The 26,243-nt window shown below is 38.5% G+C and overlaps 1 protein-coding gene across 1 annotated transcript in view; it reads right to left on the reverse strand.

Moving 5' to 3' along the window:
- SPEN (spen family transcriptional repressor) overlaps positions 1–26,243 on the reverse strand; it is a 92,540-nt gene that overhangs the window by 29,940 nt on the left and 36,357 nt on the right.

Here is a 26,243-nt window from a genome sequence, read left to right on the forward strand (position 1 = left end):
AATTTCAGGTCTGGGTTTTCTGGATACCCTACTTTCTCCACATCTATTTCATACTCTTACTTCAGAGATGGCAGAAGACAGCACTCACTGGCCTAAGAATGTGGAAGTAAAAGTAACAATCTTTTACCACCACAGGCCACCGAAAGACAAATGCTTTGTTCTGTGCAAAATCTGAACAATTTTTTCCAAATAAAACAAGACTAGTAAACACATATGACTTAAGGGTAATGTTAATAAAATAGTGGATATATGAGTTTTGGATTCAGAGATGTCTATTTAAATCCTAACTCAGACATACAGCATGTATCCTTGGACAAGTCACTTAACCTCTTGCTAAGCCTTAGTTTCTACATCTGTAAAAATGGGAATAATAATAATAGTACCTGTCTCACAAGGTTAAGAAACAAAAAAAACACACAGGTTTAGAGTTCAGAATATGACTGGCAAGAAATAAATGAAGTGGCAACGCTGTTACTATTATTGTTACTACTACTATTACCACCACCTCATAGATATTAACTTTTAGGAAAAAACAGACATTCAAAGTAATTTCCCAGGTTTAAATTTTTGAAGGATTAATAAAGAAACATTATACAAATCACTAGAGTCTTGTCAGTTAGGCTCTTTTCTCTGTGAATAATGTGGGAAATGTGAGTCAATGAAATTTAATTTTTCTCTTCAGTTTAATGCAAACCTTGAAGTGTAAGACAATCACAGTTGAAAGAAAAGGAGATCTTCATTGCAACAAAAAGAATAAAATATCTATGAATAAACCTACCTAAAGAGACAAAAGACCTGTATGGAAAAAACTATAAAACTCATGAAAGAAATCAAAGATTACACAAATGGATGGAGAGACATACCATGTTCTTGGACTGAAAGAATCAATACTGTGAAAATGACTATACTACCCAAAGCAATCTACAGATCCAATTCAATCCCTATCAAAATACTAGTGGATATTTTTCACAGAACAAAAAATTTCAGTTTGTATGGAAACACAAAAGACAATTTGTGTTTTGTCAAAGCAATCTTGAGAAAGAAAAATGGAGCTGGAGGAATCAACCTTCCTGACTTCAAACTATACTACAAAGCTACAGTCATCAAGACAGTATGGTGCTGGCACAAAAACAGAAATATAGACCAGTGGAACAAGACAGAAAGCCCAGAGATAAATCCACGCACCTATGGCCACCTTATCTTTGACAAAGGAGGCATGAATATACAATGGAGAAAAGATCGCTTCTTCAATAAGTGGTACTGGGAAAACTGGATAGCTACATGCAAAAGAATGAAACTAGAACATTTCTGAGCACCATACATAAAAATAAACTCAAAATGGATTAAGGACTTAAATGTATGGCCAGAAAGTATAAAACTCTTAGAGGAAAACATAGGCAATATACTCTTTGGCATACATCACAGCAATATCCCCTTTGACCCACCTCCTAGAGTAAAGGAAATAAAAACAAAAATAAACAAATGGACCTGATTAGACTCAAAAGCTTTCACACAGCAAACGAAACAATAAACAAAATGAAAAGACATTTCACCTCAGAAAGGGCGAAAATAATTGCAAATGAAACAACTGACAAAGGATTAACCTCCAGAATATACAAACAGCTCATCTAGCCCAATACCAGAAAAACAAACAACCCCAACAAAAAACAGGCACATGAAAAGATGCTCAATATTTCTCATTATTAGAGAAATGCAAACCAAAACTACAATGAGGTATCACTCTACTGGTCAGAGGCCACCATCAAAAAATCTACAAACAATAAATGCTGGAGAGGGTGTGGAGAAAAGCGAACCCTACTGCACTGTTGGTGGGAATGCAAATTGATATAGCCACTATGGAGAACAGTATGGAGATTACTTTAAAAACTAGGAATAAAACTACCATATGATCCAAATACTCCTGTACTGGATATATACCCGGAGAAAATGATAATTGAAAAAGACACATGTACCCCAATAGTCATCATAGCACTATATACAATAGCTAGGACATGGAAGCAACATAGATGTCCATCAACAGATGAACGGATAAAGAAATTGTGGTACATGTACACAACGGAATATTACTCAGCCATTAAAAGGAACTCCTCTGACTCAGTTCTAATAAGGTGGATGAACCTACAGCCTATTATACAGAGTGAAGTCAGTCAGAAAGTGAAAAACAAATATCATATATTAACGCATATATACGTAATCTAGAAAGACAGTACTGATAAACATATCTGCAGGGCAGTAATAGAGACATGGGGAATGGACTTGTAGACACAGGGACAAGGAGAGGGTGGGACAAATTGAACGAGTAGCACTGAAACATATACACTGCCATCTGTAAAATCAGATAGCCGGTGGAAATGTGCTTTATGACACAGGGAGCGCACATCTGCTCCTCTGTGACAACCTAGAGGGGTGGGATGGGGTGGGGGACGCTCAGGAGGGAGGGGATGTGCATGTACCTATGGCTGATGCATGTTGATGTATGGTAGAAACCAACACAAACTGTAAAGCAATTACCCTCCAACTAAAAATAAATTCTGGGAAAAAAGAAAGACAAGAAGAAAACATAACCAACACGGTAACATGGTCAGAATAAGAGACAGACATTATAACATGTTTATAATGCCCAAGAACCATGTGAGAAATAGTAAATTATCATTTCAGTACTCCATGAGCAAGACTGCTATGGCTTTAAGTTCTTTTATAGCATTTCCAAATACACTAAAAATAAAAAGCTATATACAGGTTCTGTTATTTACAGGGTTCTGAAATTTTGCTTCATACTCTCAGCTCCTTATAGTGGAAGACTTAATCCTTTAAGCAAACAACTCAGGATGGGGGTTGGGGGTGGGGCACAGGTGGTAAATCCACCTTAGGCACACTCCCTAAAAGAAAAATTCAATAGTTTTTGTCATTTGCACTTAGACTAGAGCTCTCACATCCACAACAAACTCTAAACCAGTCAGATGAGTAAGTTCAACTCCAAGAACTGAGACCAACTTGCTACTGCTTTTCTAATACCTCAGGTTGGGGCCGGGGGTGGAATATACTAAGAAAATACAACTTACACAGCATTTTTATTTAGTTCTCACATAATAAGGCAAAATATTAAAAATTTTATGAAGTTATCAGAGTTTTCTACAGTTTAAAACATAAAGAAATAAACCTATGCCAGTAACAGCCAAAAGGAGATATGTGAGTTACAAAATACAAACTACTATGGATAAAAGCCTCAAGACAGAATCACAAGTCATCACTACCAGGCCTCCTAGAAATGACTGGGCTTCAGTTTTCCCATCAATAAAAATAATTTTTTTCTAAGTTATAAAGTAAAAGTAGTGTTACAATTACCAAGTGAATAAGATGAAATGGTTGGATGACATCATCAACTCAATGGACACGAGTTTGAGCAAACTCAAGGAGACAGTGAAGGACAGGGAAGCCTGGCATGCTGCAGTCTAGGGGGTCACAAAGAGTTGGACACAACTGAGCAGCTCAACAATGTCAACAAACTGAACAGGACACTGTGCTGTGCTGAGCTTACTCAGTCGTGTCTGACTCTTTGACACCCCATGGACTGTAGCCCACCAGGGTCCTTTGTCCATGAGGATTCTCCAGGCAAGAATATTCGAGTGGGTTGCCATGCCCTCCTCCAGGGGATCTTCCTGACCCAGGAATCAAATGGGAGTCTCCCGCATTGCAGGCAGATTCTTCACCATCTGAGCCATCAGGGAAGCCCAAGAAGACTGGAGTGGGTAGCCTGTCCCTCCTCCAAGGGATCTTCCCAACCCAGGAACTGAAACAGAGTATCCTGCATTGCAGGTGGATTCTTTACCAGCTGAGCTACTAGGAAGCCCAAATAGGACACTGCTGCTGCTGCTAAGTCGCTTCAGTCATGTCCGACTCTGTGCAACCCTATAGACGGCAGCCCACCAGGCTCCCCCATCCCTGGGATTCTCCAGGCAAGAACACTGGAGTGGGTTGCCATTTCCTTCTCCAGTGCATGAAAGTGAAAAGTGAAAGTGAAGTCGCTCAGTCGTGTCTGACTCTTAGCGACCCCATGGATTGCAGCCTACCAGGCTCCTCCATCCATGGGATTTTAGGGCAAGAGTACTGGAGTGGGGTGCCATTGCCTTCTCCGAAATAGGACACTGTTCTCATTCAAATTAACCCATGCGTGCTCAGTTGTATCCGACTATTTGCAACTCCATGGACTGTAGCCCGCCAGGCCCCTCTGTCCATGAAATTTTCCAGGCAAGATTATTGGAGTGGGTTGCCATCCCCTTCTCCAAGGGAATCTTCCTGACCAGGATTGAACCCAAGTCTCTTGCATCTCCTGCACTGGCAGGTGAATTCGTTACTACTACTGCTACCTGGGAAGCCCCATTCAAATCAAGGGTTAACAAAATTAATCTGTTTTTAGCACAGAAGGAAAAAAAATGGTTGTTACATGTATTACATACTCCAAGCAATACAAGATTATTCATAAGGCCACCAGATGACTACAATATAAAATATGTATATGACTTATCAATTTAATTTCAAGGAACCATAAAATCACCATTAAGGAAAACACTTTACTATCAATACTACCATTATATACACCAAAATTCCTTAGCAATAGTAGGGAAAGATGTAAACAAATATGGCCAGAAGCAGAATTTTGGGGTACCAAAATAATGTCCCAACAGAGTTCTGTTTAAGTTTATGTTATAAAAATGCAGAGGAATCAATGATTATGATCTGAAGGCATAAAACAATGATAGAAATGTCATCACATTTTTGTTTAATTTCCTGCTATCACACCAATTCTGAAACAAGATATAAAATTTAACTGGCAGAAATATCTGCTGATCAATTTGGAGTTATAACTAAAAAGAAGGAAAGGTTTTTAAATAAATTATGAAATGATAATATAACTTTTGAGTTTGGATTTTATTATGCTAACCCAAAACTGCAATGTATATTTCCAGTGTAATCTGTTAAATGTAGTGTGGATTTCAAGATCTTGAATCAAAGCAGGTTCCCAAATACTTTTCAGCCCTATAAACTGAAATAAAAACCAAATGCTCAGAATTTTTGTGTCAATTTTAACTTTTAAAAATTCTTATTTTCAGAATCTTGTTAAAACTGAAAAATCACAAGAGTTCATCAAAATTTACAATGCATAGTATTTTGTGCTCAGTTGCTCAGTTGTATCTGACTCTTGGACTGTAGACCACCTGGCTCCTCAGTCCATGGGATTTCCCAGGCAAGAATACTGGAGTGGGTTGCCATTTACTCCTCCAGGGGATCTTCCTGACCCAGGGATCAAACCTGCAGCTCCTGCATTCAGGGGGATTCTGTACTGCTGAGCCACACTATACAGGGAAGCCTGTATAGTTATTTCAGTTGTTTCTTAAGAGCCAAGAATAGTTAATAGGAAGCTTTCCAATCTAAATTGTCTAAAGTATTGGTAATGAAGATGCATCAACTAATAGCTTTAAGAAAGTGGGCTTTAAATTTACTGGGCCACAAGAGAAACACAAAAAGATGTCCAACATCGCTAATTATTAGAGAAATGCAAATCAAAACTACAATGAGGTATCACTTCACACTGATCAGAATATTTCATCAAAAAGTCTACAAATAATAAATGCTGGAGAGGGTGTGGAGAAAAAGGAACCCTCCTACACTGTTGGAAATGTATTTAAATTGGTGCAGCCACTACAGAGAACACTGGGAGGTTCCATAAAAAGCTAAAAAACAGAGCTACCATATGATTCTGCAATCCCTCTCCTGGGAATATATCTAGGAAAAAACACACCTGGGGACTTCCCTGGTGATCCCAGGGTTCGGAATCCACCTTCCAATGCAGCGGATGTGGGTTCGATCCTTGGTCGGGGAACTAAGATCCCACTTGCCACAACCAGAGAGCCCATGTGCTCTAGAGTCTGGGTATCAGCTAGACTTCTTCTAGAGAGAAGCCCACAGGCCACAATGAGAGAAGCCCATGTGCCACAGTGAAGCTCTGGTGTACAACTAAGACCCAATGTAGCCAACTAAATAAATATTTTTTAAAACCCCATAATTTGAAAAGATTCATGCTGCACCTTAATGTTCACTGAAGCATTATTTATAAAAGCCAAGATATGGAAGCAACTTAAGTGTCCATCAACAGATGAATGGATAAGATATGGTGTATGTATACAATGGGATGTTACTCAGCCATAAAAAAGAATGTGGGAGGGAGGGTAAATTAAGAGTTTGGGATTAATATATATACACACTACTATATATAAAGTCGATAACCAACTGCTATATAACACAGGGAACTATCCCCAGTATTTTGTAATAACCCTATAAGCCTTCCAATGATGGCTCTGTGGGTAAAATATCCCTTTGTAATGCAGAAAACACAAGAGACATAGGTTCAATCCCTGAATAAGGAAGATCTCCTGGAGAAGGAAATAGAAACTCACTCCAGTATTCTTGCCTGGGAAATCCCACAGAGGAGACTGGTGGGCCCCAGTCCATGGGATCACAACGAGTCAGACATGACTGAGCAACTGAGCATACCTAAGGAGAAAGAATCTGAAAAACAAAAAAAAGGTAACAGAGATTTTATTTTCTTGGGTTCCAAAATCACTGCAGATGGTGACTACAGCCATGAAATTAAAAGATGCTTGCTCCTTGGAAGAAAAGCTATGACAAACCTAGACATGCTGCAGTCCATGGGGTCACAAAGAGTCAGACACGAATGAGCTACTGAACTGACTGATGTTTAACTGAATCACATTGCTGTACACCTGAAACTAACACAACATTGTAAGTCAACTTCACTTTGATAAAAAAACTACAAATAAAAATTTACCTGACCGGATCAGTATTATATTTTCAACACCACTTAAAAATTCTAAATGGTAAAGAACCTGAAAGAATTACAATTTAAAAGAAATCTAGTTACACTTTTCCTAAGCACATAAGACAATTAAGGCTGAATTATTTCTTGTTATGTGCTTAAGATTTTTAAATTACGATTACTAAGGGGAATTCCCTTCTGATCCAGTGGTTAGGATTCTGCACTTTCACTGCTGTGGGCCCAGGGTTTATCCTTGGTCGAGGAACTAAGGTCTTGGAGGTCACGTGACACAGCCCTCCCTCCTCCCCGGAAAGAAAAATTATTCAGAGAACTAAGAAGTGGATCTGATCGAAATTTTCCATAGTGGAGAAATACAAGTGATTGGTTACACAGTAATTCTTGATAAGCAAACAGAATATGGGATGCCAGGATTCTCTTAAACCAAATTATGTTGTCAAATAAGTAACCGTTACTGTTTTCACAGCCATTTTAAACACAGAACTACAGTGAGCATTTGACTCTTAACACTGAAAATGTCAAGATACTGCATATGTCTATTTATAAGATGTGCTCAGTCACTCAGTGTGTTCAACTCTTTGCGATCCCATGAACCGTAGTCTTCCAGGCTTCTCTGTCCATGGAATTTTCCAAGCAAGAATACTGGAGTGGATTGTCATGTCCTCCTACAGAGGATCTTTCTGACCCAGGTATCAAACCCTAGTCTCCTGCATCACCTATAGTGCAAGCAGATTCTTCTACCATTGAGGCACCTGGGAAGCCCATTTATAAGATGACTCGGGGATAAATTTGTTCACACACAAGAGTAACAAACATCCAGTCACACACACACACACGTATTTGTAAACATTCGATTATGATAAATACGCATCTATGCTGTTTTTTTTTAAGCTGGAATATTAAAAGCATTTCACCAAATTGAGAAACAAAAGTATGGCCTAAGTGGATTTTTTTTTAAAGGAACCAGGAAAGTGACTAAAAAACTCGGCAGTTAGAACAGTTAAGAAGGCTGATTTGTTAAAAGCAGACATAATCTCAAGCGACAACTTTCCAACAATCTCTCTTCTCTTCTATCACGCAACTAACAATTTTTTCTCTATATACAGTCAATATATAAGCTTAAGATAAAAGATGCCAAGTGCAGATTTTCCATCAGGCCTGGGCAATTCAAAATGTACCTGCTGTCTCTGGGGCTTCCATAAAGTGAAAGGGTAAAATGATCTAATTTCTTAAACAGAACATATCATCATACCAGCTAATAATCCCTTTAGGTTCAGTTTTTCACAAGTCCAAATTTTCAAGACAATCTTATCTTTTTAGTGCAGCAGTTCTCTAAATGTGGTGTGAGGACCTGTGGGGATCTCCAAGGCCCTTTTGAGGGTGTCTGAGGTCCTCCCTATTTCAATTATGTGTCTGTGTGAGGCCACATTTTCTTCATATAGTTCACACTTTTCCATATAAAAACTTTATAATCACAATTTGAATACAGAAGTGTTATAAGAATCTAGCTATCTGCTGAGATGCCACTCATCTCACTCTTTTTTGTTTTAAAAGATAGTTATGTCACCCAGCTAGAGAGCTAAAATTAAAACTGACTATGGAGCTTCCTCCCCAGAAGCAGAGAAGTTGAGGTAGATGGCTCTCCCAAGATCATGGATGAAGATCTTTGTCTCCAATATGAAACTATTCGGTTTGTCTTTGCGCCACTAGCTTTTTATGCACAGGGAGACAATGGTCCTTAAAGCACAGGAACACAATGTCCTTAACTCTGGCAATTGCCACTAAATCTATCACTAAGGCCATAGTCGCACAACAAAAGTCCCTAGAATTTCTTGCTAAGGTGGTTTGGATAACAGAATTGCTTTCAATTACTGGCAAAACAAGCCATAAGTTTATGCCACAGCAAATACCTCCTGCTATACCTGGATCAATCCCTCTGATCCTGGAGGAAACACAGGAAATTAACAAAGAAGCCACTTGACTTAAGACAGGTTAATGCCCCTTTGGGTACATTCTTTGCTTTATTAGATACCAACTTGACTGGTTCCCAGGGAGCCTTAAGGAGCATTCTAGTCTCTTGGTATTATCCAACTGACAGTCATCATTATACTCTCCCTGGTGGGCTGTAATCTCTCAAGGGTCTTAAATTCATGTTTGTAGTCATCAGCAATACAAATAAGATGAACAGCAAAAACAATTCTTTCACAGACCAGACTCATAACCTATGAGTTTCACACCCAGACAAAAACAACAACCTGATGGTGACCAAGAGTGGTGCTTACACCAAATTTTTGGTTAAACTCTCCTATATGAGAAGAGGGCCAAAAGTGGGGGAGGGTGTTAATTAAGCAAGGAGACCATTAGACTGAGGTGGCTCTAATAATTTACAGCCTTACATAAGTAAACCAAACCTAAGCCTGCAAACGCCTCAAGATTAGGAAATCAAACCTAAGGATAACCAAGAACCAACAGCCAGTCAGGCTTTTCCAAATAAGGCAAATACTAAAATATAACTGATCAAATAATTTTTCTGCTTTGCTTTTCTCCATAAAAATCTTTCACTCCAGCTCCTGTTGATGGAGCACTCCTAACCACTTCCAGTTTGGCAGTGCCCAATTCAGTTAGATTTTTGCTCAAATAAACTATTAAAATTTAAAAGGAAAGAAAAAAGTTATGACAAATGAAATCAATAAAATTTCAAATTAAAGTTTAAATTTCTAATATGGCAAAATGTCAAGAGACAGTACAAAATAAACAAAAGCTCAGTAATTAAAAAAAAATAAAAGGGTCCTGAGCCCACCAGAAAGTTTAAACAAGACTAAAAACAAAAACCCCACTAGCTCAGTAGATGGTCTGATGTGATCCTAATTCCATTTTACACTCCACCACTTCTGATACAACCTGAATTGCCGAATTAAGTCTGTGGTTTTTTGGTTTTATAAGAAAATCAGGAAGGAAATACTCAACTGTTCAGTCTGGCAAGGTACGTCATTTTGCCTCTCTAAACTTTAATTTCCCTAGTGGGTTATGAGCCCTTCAAAGGTCCTGCTAACTCTAGGATTCTGACTCTCCACCTCCCTCCAAATCTTCCAGCTCTGACATCTCCATATTGTTCAACATGGGAGAGGGGACCCTTTACAACTTGGCCCCAAACTAACTGCCTAGTTGCTCATTCTCACTCTCTTGTCACACTGTATCCCACCCACTAATGATCTATCCCATGGACAGAGGAGCTTGGTGGGCTACAGCCCATAGGGTCACAAAAGAGTCAGATACATCTAACTATGTGATTAAATAACAACAATGATCTACCCACGTAACAGTACACCAGTTTAGGGACTTCGCTGATGATCCAGTGGTTAGGACCCTGCGCTTCCACAGGTTCTGTCCCTGGTGGGGAAATAAGATCCCACACGCCTCACAGTGCAGCCAAAACAAAAAACAAAAGAGTATACCAGGTTCTAATCATGGGTACCTCCCTTTTTTCTTATCAGATGTAAGTCCTTAGTTAAATTACTTCCTCTCTAATCTTTCATTTTATTGCATGTAAATGGTCATAATGCCTACCACGTATGAGAGGCTGTGGTGAGGATTTAATGAGTTAGTGATGACTGCTTAGCGCTCTGCCTGCACACAGCAGTATGAGCGCTCTTGTGCATACCTGCTCCTTCTGAGGACACCTTTCTGTACTTCCCTGATTGGCCTTCAAGGATTAGTGAGATCCAAAGTTAACCTCCTGCTCTGCAGCTGTTCTTGACAACCTCACCCCACCCCATAAGCATTCGTTAGTTTCTTAGTTGTGTATTTCTAAACCTCTTTTACTACAATGTCTGTCTCAAACCTCTTCACTCAGTATTATAACCACTCATTTACTGGACTCTTAAAAGTCTAAGACTGGATTCATCTTTGTAAACAGAGTCTAGCCATGGTGCCCAATGTATAATGGATGTGTGCCTCCAAGAAATTATTGACTTGAATTATGCAAGCAACTGAAATTGATGCCTAAGAAAGTACACCAAGCTCAATAAAATGAAGGTAATTACCTACATTCAGTATCTAAGACTGAAATGAAAATTTCTGATAAAATATGACTTTGTTGGAAACTGCAAAGTATGTCTTTCTTCTTTAATGTTTCATTAGTTATTCAAGAAAAACAATGGCTGTTCTAAGCCAAGATTCTAGGACTTCGACACATATTATTAACCTGACTGAAAAATCACTGGTAACTGTAAAAACAAAAACACTTCATGGATCCCGTCATCTACAACTTTGTAGAAGATTTTTTAAACAGACATTTTCTGGGATGAAAGAAAAGTGTAAGTGAACATGAAGTCACTTGGTTGTGTCCAACTCTTTGCGACCCCATGGACTGTAGCCTACCGGGCTCCTCTGTCCATGGGATTTTCCAGACAAGAATACTGGAGTGGGTTGCCATTTCCTTCTCCAGGAGATCTTCCCCACCCAGGGATCGAACCCAGGTCTTCTGCATTGTAGACAGATGCTTTATCGTCTGAGCCACCAGGGAATGTGATGAAAGAAAAATCACAACTATAACACACAATACAATGCTTTAAATATCTAACAAAGTCCAGAGTCTTTGGATGCATTATTCTATTTCATTCAAAAATCTTGTAACTGTGAAGACCTACATCAGCGGCTCTCAGCTGGGACAATTTTGTCCCCCAAGGGACATTTTTGGTTGTCACAATTGTGGGTAGGGATGAAGCTTACTGCCACTTAGTGAGCAGAGGCCAGGGATACTACTAATATCCTACAATGCATAAGACAGTCCCCACAACAAAGAATTATCTGGCCTCAAATATGAATAGTACCAAGGTTGAGAAAATCTAGCCTACATTATTTCCTTGACTGCTTTCCTTTCGTTTGCAAATCCAATGTGCTAATTTTAAGCTGCAATTCAAATGTGGGGTCCTTAAAGTCACTACTCTTCCTTATTACTAATATATCACTTCAGGGACTTCTCTGGTGGTCTGGTGCTTAAGAATCTGCCTTGCAATGCAGGAGATGCGGGTTCAGTCCCAGGTCCGGGAAAATCCCATGTGCCACAAAGCAACTAAAGCCGCTGTGCCACAACTACTGAGTTGTAGTTGTGTTCATAGGAGTGCATGTATCCATGCACTCCAAAACCTACATGCCACAACTAGAGAGCCTGAGTGCCTGCCACAAATATTGAAGCCCTAGTACTCTTGGAGAAGGAAATGGCAACCCACTCCAGTACTCTTGCCTGGAAAATCCCATGGACGGAGGAGCCTGGTAGGCTGCAGTCCATGGGGTCACTAGGAGTCAGACACGACTGAGCGACTTCACTTTTACTTTTCACTTTCCTGCATTGGAGAAGGAAACGGCAACCCACTCCAGTGTTCTTGCCTGGAGAATCCAAGGGACGGGGGAGCCTGGTGGGCTGCCGTCTCTGGGGTCGCACAGAGTCGGACACGACTGAAGTGACTTAACAGCAGCAGCAGTACTCTGGAGCCCAGAAGCTGCAACTACCGAGCTGAGAGCCACAACTAGAGAGTTTGTGCACCCCAGCGAAGACCTCATGTGCTGCAACTAAGACTTGATGCAGCCAAATTAATGAATAAATATTTTAAAATTATGTATTCATCACTTCATAAAAATCTCTGAATAACACCAAAACTTACAGGAAAAAAAAAAAGGTCAACTTTTATAGATTCGACTGAGAGGAAGCTAGGATCAAAAATGTTCTGATGTCATTTGATTTTGGAAAACATGACAGAAAGGGAAACCACACACAGCTTTTTATAATATGTGCTTTGCCATGTCAATAGCAGGATCAAAGTACTTGCAGACAACACTGTTTTATAGTTTTTGAATAAATGGTGAAATATATGGGTGAAAAACACAGCACAGCTACTCCGACTCTATCAGGTTCACATCAATGGTAACTACTCCAATTCACGTTAAAATTGTTCCTCAACTCAACAGCTTTCTTTACCCTCAACCTAGAGATTTAAGATGATAGTTCAGTATCACAACTAGATATTTTTCTCACCAAAGTACCATGGTCAGAGAAATGAATAAAACTTCTATTCTGCATAAAGAACTTAAGGGGGTATTTTGCCTTATAACTTTAAGACATTTTAAAGACTGCCTTTAAGAATGACAATATAATTCAACAGCAAAAAAACAACCCATCAGATGCAAAAATGAGTATCTTTAAACTTGAACAGACATTTCTCCAAGGAGGATACAAATGGCCAAGGTGCACATGAAAACATGCTAAACATGACTGTTAGAGAAATTCAAATCAAAACAAGATACCATTTCATACTCATTGCTGCTGCTGCTGCTAAGTCGCTTCAGTCGTGTCCAACTCTCTGCGACCCCATAGACAGCAGCCCACCAGGCTCCTCTGTCCCTGGGATTCTCCAGACAAGAATACTGGAGTGGGTTGACATATCCTTCTCCAATGCATGCATGCATGAAAAGTCACTTCAGTCATGTCCAACTCTGTGCAACCCTATGGACAGCAGCCCACCAGGCTCCTCCGTCCACAGGATTCTCTAGGCAAGAATACTGGAGTGGGTTGCCATTTCCTTCTCCATCATACTCATTAGAATGCCAATTATAAAAAAATAGAATATAACTATGTTGGCTGGGATGGAATGAAGCCAGAACTCCTGCGCATTGCTGGTGGAAAGGAAATGGTATAGACACTGTGGAAAATAGTATGGTAGTTCCTTAAAAAATTACAATTGCCACAACCATTCAGCAATTCCACTTCTGGATATATAACCAAAAGAACTGAAAGCAGGGGTCAAACAGATATTTGTTCACCCACATTCATCGCATGTTTAATAGCCAAAAAGTAGAAGTAACCCAAGGGTACAGAGACAGACAACTGTATAAACAAAATGTGGTATCAATATACAATGGAATTTTATTGAGCCTTAAAAGGGAAGAAAATTCAGGCATATGCGAAAACTTGGATGAACTCTGAGGATATTATGCTAAATGATATAAGCTATTTACCAAAGGGTGAATATTGTATGGCTCAATTTTTATGAAGTAACAAGCAGTCAAATTTATAAAGACAGAAGGAATGATGGCACTGCCTGGGGCTGGGGAAGAAGAGAATGAAGAGTTCTTGTATAACGGAAAGATGAAAGGGTTCTGGAGATGAGCAGTGGTGATTGCTGCACAACAAGGTAATGTACTAATGTCACTAAAGTGTATACTTACATGGTTAAAATGGTAAATTTCATGTTATCTATATACATACACTGGGCCACCTGACCTGCCTCCTAAGAAATCTGTATGCAGGTCAAGAAGCAACAGTTAGAACCAGACAAGGAACAAGGGACTGGTTCAGAATTGGGAAAGGAGCACATCAAGGGTGTATATTGTCACCCTGCTTATTTAACTTATATGCAGAGTACATCATGAGAAATGCTGGGTTAGAAGAAGCACAAGCTGGAATAAAGATTGCTAGGAGAAATATCAGTAACCTCAGATATGCAGATGACACCTCCTTATGGCAGAAAGCAAAGAGGAACTAAAGAGCCTCTTGATGAAGGTGAAAGTGGAGAGTGAAAAAGTTGGCTTAAAACTCAACATTCAAAAAATGAAGTTCATGGCATCCAGTCCCATCACTTCATGGCAAACAGATGTGGAAACAATGGAAACAGTGAGATTTTATTTTGGGGGGCTCCAAAATCACTGCAGATGGTGACTGCAGTCATGAAATTAAAAGACGCTTGCTCCTTAGAAGAAAAGCTATGACCAATCTAGACAGCATATTAAATAAACAGAGACATTACTTTGCCAACAAAGGTCCGTCCAGTCAAAGGGGTGGTTTTTCCAGTAGTCATGTATGGATGTGAGAACTGGACCATAAAGAAAGCTGAGCGCTGAAGAATTGATGCTTTGAACTGTGGTGTTGGAGAAGACTCTTGAGAGTCCCTTGGAATGCAAGATCAAATCAGTTAATCCTAAAGGAAATCAGTCCTGAATATGAATATTCATTGGAAGGACTGATGCTGAAGCTGAAGCTCCAATACTTTGACCACCTGATACAAAGAGCCGACTCATTGGAAAAGACCCTGATGCTGGGCAAGACTGAAAGCAGAAGGGGACAGAGGACGAGATGGTTGGATGGCCTCACCAACTCAATGGACATGAGTTTGAGCAAGCTCTAGGAATTGGTGATGGACAGGGAAGCCTGGCATGCTGCAGTCCATGGGGTGGCAAAAAGTCAGACACAGTGAGCGAATGAACTGAACACAGACACACAAAACCTAAGAAGTAAAATACAAAATGAACTGTACTTCTCTTTGTTCCTTAGAAACAAATGGAGAGATTCCAAACCAGTCAATGTAACAAGCTACGTGCTGGGTTTTGTCAGTAAGGCTCTGCTGAATCGAGGCCCCACAACCTGGCTTATATAAGGCTCTGCTGAATCGAGGCCTCACAACCTGGCTTATATAAGGCTCTGCCGAATCGAGGCCCCACAACCTGGCTCATCAAAGGTGCCCCAGAAATAATTTCAGAGAAATGAGTCAGCTCTAACTGGTGATTCCCACAACTATCTGGAAAGAAATAGGGAAAGCATTTTAGGTCTTGACTATATAAATTATAAATTAAACTCTTTAGACCAAAAGTCAATGAAAAGTTAAATTCTTGGTATTTAGGATACTTATTGAGAAAGACCGTGTTAATATATTAATGAGTGAAAATGCATTTTAAAATTATGGAACCAATATTTTAATGTCAATTTTGTTTTGGTCCACATATTTCTTCTATCATTAGAAACCACAAAGACTTCTAATGGGAAAAGATCTGATTTTAAAAATATGATGATTAACTTAAATAGTGAAACCGACAATAGAAGTTTTGTCTCCTTTTCTTTCAACATTTATCTGTTTTTTCCTAATTGAAGTATAATTGATTTACAATGTTTGTTAGTTTTAGGTGGACAGCAAAATAATTCAGTTATTTATATTCTCTTTTTCAGATTCTTTTCCCCTGTAGGTTATTACAAGATATTGAATATAGTTCCCTGTGCTATACAGTAGGTCCTTACCGTTTATCTATTTTATATACAGTAGTATTTATTTGTTAATCCCAAACTCTTTATTTATCCCTCCCCCGTTTGGTAGCTATATGTTTGTTTTCTATGTCTTTGAGTCTATTTCTGTTTTATAAATAAATTCACTTATATCATCTTTTTAGATTCTACACATAAGTGATAAAAGATACTGTCTTTCTCTTTCTGACTTACTTCACTTAGTATAGTAATCTCGAGGTCTGACTGTGTTGCTTGCCGGCTGAGTAATACTCCATGGGTGTGTGTGTGTGTGTGTGTGCACACGCACGTGCATATGCCTATGTGTAACCTTTACCTCAACAGACACAGCTAGAAGCAGAAAGAGAGCCATAATCCACCAGCAATAATTTTTCTTTACACTGCAATTAGTTTCTACTAATATAAAAAATAAATAATTTATTTTCTAAGGATTTCTAAGTATAATAGAAAATCTACACTTCAAAAATTAACTTTTCTGGGTTTTAGTTTCCACCTAGCCTTTACCTATGAGCATTTGTAAATATCAAGCATGCTTAAACCTTAGGTACTTTCTCTGCCTTATACGTAGGTAAGATTAAACAGGTGTAGAGTTCATGGTCACTAAAGTAGTGGTAAATTCAACTGCAGTATTAAAATAATTGATTTTATTTATCTCCCTATTCTAAACTCCAAAAGTTTACATAAATGAAGGAAAAAACAAAATTATTAAGGACAATTTTTTAAAAAGCACCTTATTTTGGTGGAAAATACTATTTAAAATTGAGCTTAAATATGCTATGTGTAGCATATGCGTAGCTTGGTAACAAAAAAATTAAGTACAAGTAACTCTTCTGGGTGCAATTACAGCTGCAAGTTAATGTTTTAAGCTTGTTACTGATACTATTTTTTAGTAGAATTAAATACAAGGAATATGGAAATAGTTAATCTATAGAACAACAGCTAGATAAGTAAAGCTTTCTTCCCCAAAAGCCTACAGGAATATTATTCAGTCTTAAAAAGGAAGACAATTCTGACATTTGCTACAACATAGATGAATCTCTAAAACATTGTACTAAGTGAAATAAGCCAGACATAAAAGGACAAATACCGTATTATTCCATTTTTATGAGTTACCTAGAACAGTCAGACTCATAGAGACAAAAACTAGAATGGTGGTTACCAGGGACTAGGGGAGAGAAGAATGGGACTAGGGAAGAGAAACCATTATTGTCTAATGGTTACAGAGTTCCAGTTTGGGAAGATGAAAAAGTTCTGGAGATGACTGGTGGTGGTAGTTGTACAACAAAGTAAATATACTCAATGCCTCTGAACTGTACACTTGAAAACAGTTAAAAACGGTAATTTTATGCTATATATATTTTACCACAATTTTTTAAAAATTGAAGGCTTACAAGTTTAGGCATTAAAAACATATTTGGAGGACCTGGTGGTCTAGTGATTAAGAATCCATTTTGCAATCCAGAAGACACAGGTTCAATCTCTGGTTGGGGAACTAAGATCCCACATGCCCTCGCACCACAAGAGAGTCCATGAGCAACTAAGCCCTCACACCACAACTAGAGAGTACATGTGCCACAACAACAAAAGGATCCCTCATGCCACAACTGAGACCCAATACAGCCAAATAAATAAATACTGAATAAATATTTTTAAGAAACTATAGGTTGGTGGTTTCAAATCTTAGGGTTCTAATAACAATAGCAAAAATTGGCTATTGGAAAAAAATTGGAAAGTGGCTAAGCTCTTATAAATCTATTACTAAGAACTGCGTGGCATATTTGCTGATGGGCTTCATGGGGCTCTAAAAAACTTCCAAGTTAATTTTAAGATGATGGGGTAGCAGAAAACTAGTCACAAAGTGCAGCTTATTATTTTTTTTTTAAACAGATTTGGGGGTGGGGCAGGTATGTGATCAGATTCTGCCTGGACAGATTCATAGCGGAAAAAAAATTTGTAGCAGATCAAGTGGGAAAATTACTTACGTATATATTCCCACTGTAGCCTTTCCTCTAGGGTCAAAAGTACCTTTAGCTTAAATTCCAAAAAGCCTCAGCCTGCAGTGTCATTACATTTTTGGCAATGTAAGACTCACAAAACCTTAAAACTCACAAAACCTGATACACAGGTAACTCAAAGCAAAGAGCACCAAACATGAAGGCATCCTAGAAGTGACAGGCAGATAGAACACATGTGCCTAAGGAACAAGACATCGTTCTGTGAGGCAGCAAAGCCCTCAGAACATCCATGGGATGGATGTATCATTCAAGGGACAAACTGAGGAGAAATCTAAACTGCTAATTATTACAGTGGGATTTACTTCCTCAACTACACACAGTGTAAAACTAGATCTATTTCTTGTATGAACAACTAACTGGTTTAAAAGGCATAAACCAAGAAAGCATATGGATCAAGCGAAACCATTTTGCTGTTGTTGTTTTTAAATTCCCAAATGGTTATGTACAAATGCTGTAGTCTTTACCAAACCCACAAGTAAACTTGAACTTTGGGTTTTGCCTTTCTCCAATTTAACTTTGGAGCTAATTGCAACTCTTTCCTATCCAGATTTTTAAAAAGAGGCTTGCTATTTTCCACTTCTAAACTTTTTATTAAGGTAGCTCCATACTCAAGAGGTTACCAGGGCACCTAACTCCCCACTAGGAAGCCTAAAGCCACCCACTGTTTGATGCATGTGTTTATTTATAAATGACTTCACATTACTCACTAAAAAACCCCAGCCTCAAGTCCTTCCTCTTAAACAACTCCTCTGCGATTTCTTCCAATGGAAACAAACAAAAGCGGCACTCCAAATGGATCCAACTGCCATGACACAGCACATTCAGGAGAGGAGTATGCCCCTCCCCAGGATCAAAAACAACACTCAGAGAGTCACAGAACTCCCCAGTTTTGGTTACATAAATCGCATCTAGAAACAAGACAAGTATCTATTAAATGTGTGTCTTATTCTAATTTTAACACCAGAATTCCATGTATTTTAAACACACTTTAAACCTTTATCAAAAGTATTAGCCATCATTTAAAAATTACCTTCAGATTAAGGGGTTGAGGTGCTGTTGTTTTTTTTTTTTAATTAGAAAATATCACTCAGTTAAGATGACATAATTTTCTTCTTAGAAGGTTAATTTATTGGAGACTTACACATTAAAGGTTTTCAACAACTGAGACATTCCCTTGGCCACTTTGGAAATCAACATGCATTTTAATATTTTAGGCTGATCAATCCTAAATTTGAAAAAGACAGACTCAGCAAAGACTATATTTTAAGTCTTGGGACTTAAAAATAATGGGTGCTATTCTCTCTAAAAAAAAAAAATGAAAAGCACTAAATATGAATGCACAAACTACTCCATGACATTCCATCTTGATAGAGTTAATTTCTAAAACTGTGCTGTCCAACAGAAATTTAATAGAAGACAAAAATGTAATTTAAAGTAGCCACACCTTAAAAAGTAAGAACAGGTGAAATTTAATAATGTATCTTATTTAATGTAATACACTCAAAATGTCATTTCAACATGCAGTCAACATAAAAACTAGTAACTTAAAAAAAAAAAAAAAAAAACTAGTAACTTTGTTTTGCTGTATCTTCAAAATTTTGTATTTTTTAAAAATAGTTCCACTGAGATATAATTTCATACCATAAAACCGACCTATTTAAAAGTATACGATTAATAGGTTTTAGTATATTTATACAATTATACAATCATCACCATAATGTAACTTTGGTACATTTGCATTGTTCAAGAAAAAAAAAAACGCATACCTATTAGCAGCACACCCCATTATCTTCCATCCTCAGCCCAAGGTAACCATTAATCTAATCTACTTCCTGCCTCTGTAATTACCTATTCTGGACATTTTACATAAAGAGAATCATATAATATGTGGTCTTTCCTACCATCTTCTGCCACTAAGCATTTTTTTTAGGTTCATCGTGTTACAGCGTGGATCAGTACTGGTGCACAAACAGCCACATGTGGCTAGAGTATACAGTAATGCACAACTGAGTTCTAGAACCAGAAAGCTCCCCAATAAACAAACACATCATTCTTAAACAAGAGGCCATGTTAAAGCCTTAGAAAAGACCCTGATTCTGGGAAAGACTGAAGGCAGGAGGAGAAGGGGCCGACAGAGGATGAGATGGCTGGATGGACGAGATGGCTGGATGGCATCACCGACTCAATGGACATGAGTCTGAGCAAGCTCTGGGAGATGGTGAAGGGCAGGGAAGCCTGGCGTGCTGCAGTCCATGGGGCCGCGAAGAGTTGGACATGACTGAGCGACTGAACAACAAGAACATGTTAAAGCCATTACAGTACTTAAAAGAAACGCCATTTATGATAGGTAACACTTCAGAGGTTTAGCACATTTTAAAATATTTGTTACTGATGGTCCTGTGGTTAGGAATCTGCCTGCTAATGCAGGGGACACAGGGGTTCAATCCTTAGTCCAGGAAGATTCCACATGCTGCAGGGCCAACTAAGCCCCACGTGCCACAACTACTGAGCCCACGCTCTAGAGCCCTCAAGTAGCAGCTACTGAAGCCGAGAGCCCTAGAGTCCACGCTGTGCAACAACATAAGCCACTGCAACTAGAGAGTAGTCCCAACTCATTACAACTATAGAAAGCCCGAGAACAGCAATGAAGGCCTAGCACAGCCATAAATACAGAAATAAATATTCTCTCAAATAAATTAATAATTGTTACAGTATACACAAAAATCATTAAGAAAAACTAACGGAAAAGTGTTATTTTGTTAAAGTCACATAAGTTCTCATTTTAATTCCAGACAGCTCTAGTAAGTGAGCAGACTGATCCCTGAAAACATACATTTCCACTTCAAGAGTACAGAGGAATAAATAGACAAAGTAGAACTTAGTTCTTGGGTACCTATCACTTTAAAATTTAAAAACTATCTTTTTTGATAAGTTTAAAAAAAAAACAAAACACCATCCTTTATTTGGGATTGTACCAGCAATTCACACAAGTTTAAAACAATTTTTCTTTTTTCTAATTTAATGGGATTAAGAAAAACTCAAAAGGTTATTAACCAAGTCAAATTCTAAAATGTCCTCTGGACCTCCCTGGTGGTCTAGTGGTTGGGAATCTGCCTGCCAATATACGGAATTCAGGTTTGATCCCTGGTCCAGGAACTAAGATTTCATATGCCGTGGAGCAACCAAGCCCGTGCACCACAACTACAGCCCGCACAGCCTAGAGCCCATGCTCCGCAACAAGAGAAGCACCGCAATGAGAAATCTGTGTACCACAACTAGAGAAAGCCAGTGCACAACACAGACCCAGGGCAGCCAAGAATAAACACAATTTTAAAAAAATAAATAAAAGATTTTAAAAAGTCCAATCTTATTTTACTTGAATTACATATTTTCCAATCTGATTCAAAGAATACATATTATTATCACCATATATTTGAATATATTTTTAATCCATTCTACAACCAAGAGAAGTTTTTTTAAGAGTATGACTCAGATTCTTAGGAAAACCAATTCTGTTTTGCAAACTTAATTTTAAAATATATTTCACTTACTATCTTGTATACCTGGAAAGAGAAGTTCCTTTATCCTACAAAGCAGATGTAGGAAAATGTCCCACAGAAGTGACTTTATACAATTTGTAGCAGTATGAAACCCTAGTAGTATTTAGTTTAATGAATGACTAATAATTTAAGTAAATAAATTATCAAAGGGTGCTCTTCCCATTTTCTCAAGAGAGGAAATCACAAAACTATCCTTTACAGATAAGGGTAAACAGTTTGTACTCGAAGAAACAGATTAAAAAAAAAAAAAAAAACTAGGGGGAGAAGGCAGACAATGAAATCTTGGCTAATTCTAAGCTTCACAAAATGCTACTACTTATTTTAAAAGGAGAATACACATTTCCCTTTAGTTCTGTGCATGGATGATCCTGTTGTTCAGGGCAGGGTAAAATTATACCATGGCTTCTGAGAAAGACCATAGAAAGCCTTCAAGTGAAAACAACTCACAAAAGATAAAAGAGAATAACAAGGTCTCCAAAACCACTCTAAGTAAACTTCTACCGTAAGTAAAAAAAAAAAACACAGGTTTCAATCTCATTCCAAAAGTTTAAAACATAAACAAATTTATAGGCACTTACATTTTCTATATAGCTCTGGCACTTCTAAAGACAAAAATAAATGCAGTCCTTTATTTGTGGCTTTAATATTTTAGTGACTTCTCAGTGTTTTCTGACCAGGAATTAGGCCATATTTAACTCCCTTATTTGTCAAAGAGGAAAGTTGTGAAAGATGCTATGCACAAAGCAGTCATGACACTAAAAATCTGCAATTTAAGCGTTTTTGTTTTGACTCTGCTTCTAAATCAAATACAATCTGGCACAGTATTTTTAAGTTGAAAGTTTGTTTAGGACTTGAAATTACTTTTTGTTAATTTTTAAAGCAACATTTAAAAATTTACATCAAAGTTAAATTAAAACTCACAAGATACCAAGTCACACGTTTATCCCCCTAACCTATTTTTCATTCCTTCCACCTAACAAGCCAAAATAAATCCCAGCACCTCGGTGAAGAGAATGAAAAGGAGCATGGCAGAGAGTTCTTCACTGCAAACAGACTAACAACTAAAAGCAAGCTCCTGGGGAACTCTGATAATTAATTAATTGGGGGGTAACAAATTCCATATCACCAAATACAGAACATGCTGTGATATACCCAAGCAGCGGTACAGCAGAAGCTATTTTTCCAGCCTTAGTTTCTAAGGGGCAGAAGAGAGAAAGTTACAGTTAAAACAAGAGAGTAATAATGGAAAGATGCACTGAAGAGTGGTGTTCACATCAGCTTCTATTCTTAGCCTCCTGAATTTTTCAAAAGGCTGCCTCCTTAGGAACACACCTGGATTGACCTGCAGCCACTTCCCAGGCGCTCCTCCCCAAATCGGGCCAGCCCCCACGCGCAGGCCCCGCCCCCTGTGCTGAGGGCCGGGCAAAAACTGGCAAAATAAGGAAGCCTCTGGGAGGTGGCAAGCCGCCAACTCAAACTGGATGATTCCAGTTTAGGCTGGTTTGAGTCACAAACAAGCAGTTCCTAGCTCTCCCCATAATATTCAGAGGCACTGGCTGCCCAGGCAGCACACAATGAACTCTCATTTACGCTCAGCTCTACGTCTACCTCGCTCGTTCTCTTTTCTCTAGCAGCAGAGGCTCCTAATGAAAGCAAGGCTCCTAACACAGTCAAAATGGGTCAGCTTAGCACGGGTTTCCAACACCGACTGCCTATTCTGCACGGAACGCCAACGCTGGCAACACACACCTACCTACACCTCTCAAAAGCCTTACTGAAATGCTGTACTTAATTTAAAAAAGGAACTAGACCTATTTATAAATTTCCGCAATGGAAGTTAAGCCCACCAAAGCAATTAGCGAACACTTCCATCTTCCATATTCAGCATACAAAAAAGGCCTAGCTGGCTAAGGTGATCCCAAAAGACAGAAGTGTGTAGCTTACTGCCCGATAAACTGGAAAGGAATGTTTCCCGAATACCGGCTCTTCAGTATGCCTGCCACTGATGGGAATGCAAAAAACACTACCAACAAAATTAATTAATTAATTAGATGGGGATACTGGATTGGAGAAGGAAATGGCAATCCACTCCAGTGTTCTTGCCTGGAGAATCCCAGAATAGGGGAGCCTGGTGGGCTGCCGTCTATGGGGTCGCACAGAGTCCGACACAACTGAAGTGACTTAGCAGCAGCACTCATCTGCTGGGAAAAATTGAAGGCAGGAGGAGAAGGGGACGACAGAGGATGAGATGGTTGGATGGCATCACCAACTCGATGGAGATGAGTTTGAGCAAGCTCCGAGAGATGGTGAAGGAAGCCTGGCATGCTGCAGTCCATGCGGTAGCAAAGAGTAGGACACAACTGAGCGACCGAAGTACAGCAGCTCTTCAAGCACACACCGCTAAACCACCCCACACATGCTAACCGTTCCAAAACTGCATTAAGGAGGAAATGAGCAAATGTTTATTCCTTTGGAAATTAACAGTACTTAAAGCAGCCCCACTCAAAATGAGGCAAAACAATGTGGATTTTAGATCAGTTTTCTCCAGGACTGCAAATAAACAACAGCAAGCATGTTAGTTCTCCTTCTCCTTCCAAAAAGGTGAATTTTTTAATGCAAACTTAGAGGACTTCCCTGGAGGTGCGGGTGGATTTCAGAATCCACCTGCCAACTCAGGGGACGGGGTTTGATTCCTGGTCTGGGGGAGGATTCCACATGCCCGGGAGCAACTAAAGCCCTTGCGCCAGGACTACTGAAGCCGGTGCCTTGGGCCTGTACTCCACAAGGGTAGCAGGCACACAATGATCATGAGTGGTCCCCACTGCCCCAACTAGAGAAAGCCTGTGCAAAGCAAGGAAGAAGAGCACGTGTGAGCGCGAGCACACACACACACCAAAATTAATTTTATTTAAAAAACTTAAGATACCAATATTTCAGGGAAAGAATAATCATTAAAAAAAAAAAAGTCAAAACCATAGTCAAAAAAGCCATCCATCAAATAAGAGTTGCAAATTTCAAAATAAAAACTTCATTTAGCAGCTGGAATAGTCCACCGTAACAAATACATTTTATTCATAATACTGATTTTAGGAAAGACATTCTTTTGAAAATTCAGACAATTTCAACTATCTTAAAAAAGTAAAAATGAGGCAGAAGGACAAAAACAATAAAACAGGCCAAGAATGTCTGTGAAATCCAGAAATAAATCAGATATTTAAAATGCAATGTTTTACTCAAGCTTAAAATAAGAGTGGAAATAGTTTCATGCTAAATAAAAATAAGGGGAAAAAGACAAAGAAAAAAACATCCTAAGAATATTTATTATCCTTGACTTTGGCTTCTACTAAAGGCTTTTTGACTAAACCTTTACTGTTCCTCCTTGAAAGTCCTCTGAATACATCTAAAACATACATTTCACTTGGTTTTATCCCCCAAATCAATAGATATCTAATCGTTGATTTTTACACTGTAGACAGTTTATGTTTCAGTGGTTTCAGAGCATAAGTATCTTCTCTTTACACACTCAAAGAATAATAACCAAAAAAAATCCCATTTCAATTTAAGTGATTCATGTCAAACAGTGCAAAAAAAACAAATTTATCTCCAACTGAATTCAGAAATTATTATTCATTATCTGAACCACCAGGGAAGCCCAAATTATAGATAAGATCACCTTTGATGATAAAATTTCAGACAAATGTGTTTTTATGATTAAGCATTGCAACTATCACCAAAAAACCCCACTAATTATTAATCCCTTTAACAACTTTAAGAAACTGACTCTTACTTCATGTATGTATCTGTTAAAACTGGTGCCATGTCTGACAGTTTCTAGTATATAATATATATCATAGCAAATTACATAGCCAGGTAGTAGTAATAACATGAGAATCCCTTCCCCCAATCAACATTATAAATAAGCATACTTTAAGAGAAACGAAAAGTACACTGCCACGGTCACCTTGATACATGCACTGCCACCACATCTAGCACCTCTTCAGCTTCATCCATATTTTTCCACAAAGCTTCAGACGGACAATTCTGAAAATTTTCCTTCATGAACTTGAAATTCTCTCTCATAAACTAAACGAACTACAAAACTTCCTTATGAAATTGCAGACAAAAGGATATGTGAATAAAATTCCCCCTCTAAGAAACTGTAATCTAAAACATCTACATCATTCACAAAATTATTAGCAGAATTGATCACACACATTATATGTGTGTGTGTGTGTGTGTGTGATTTTTTTAAAAGCTTGTCAGTTTAGGGACTGCCATGCTAACACTTTTTTAGTTAAAAGGGTCACGTTCATTTTACCTTTATCTGTTGTAAAAATTCAGAATTTGTTCAATATTCTAAATAATTACTATGTAACTATAGTTCAGGTAAAATATTAAGCTAACAGAAAAAATTAATAAAACTGTAGACAATTTTTGATATATTTTATTCAAAACATATAAAAGAAATACACGTACAAGTTCTACAAATAATACCAGCAATAAGAAATACTTTATAGACTTCCCTCGTGGTTCAGTGGTTGAGAATCTGCCTGCCAATGCAGGGGACAAGGGTTCTATCCCTGGTGTGAGAAGATTTCACATGTCATAGGGCAAGTAAGCCCATGTACCACAACTACTGAGCCCATACACCCTAGAGGCTGTGCTCTGCAACAAGAGAAGCCACCGCAATAAGCCCTCACAGTGCAACTGGAGAGTAATCCCTGCTC

The sequence above is a fragment of the Bos indicus x Bos taurus genome, chromosome 16 (assembly GCF_003369695.1).
Source record: "Bos indicus x Bos taurus breed Angus x Brahman F1 hybrid chromosome 16, Bos_hybrid_MaternalHap_v2.0, whole genome shotgun sequence".
Taxonomy (NCBI): domain Eukaryota; kingdom Metazoa; phylum Chordata; class Mammalia; order Artiodactyla; family Bovidae; genus Bos; species Bos indicus x Bos taurus.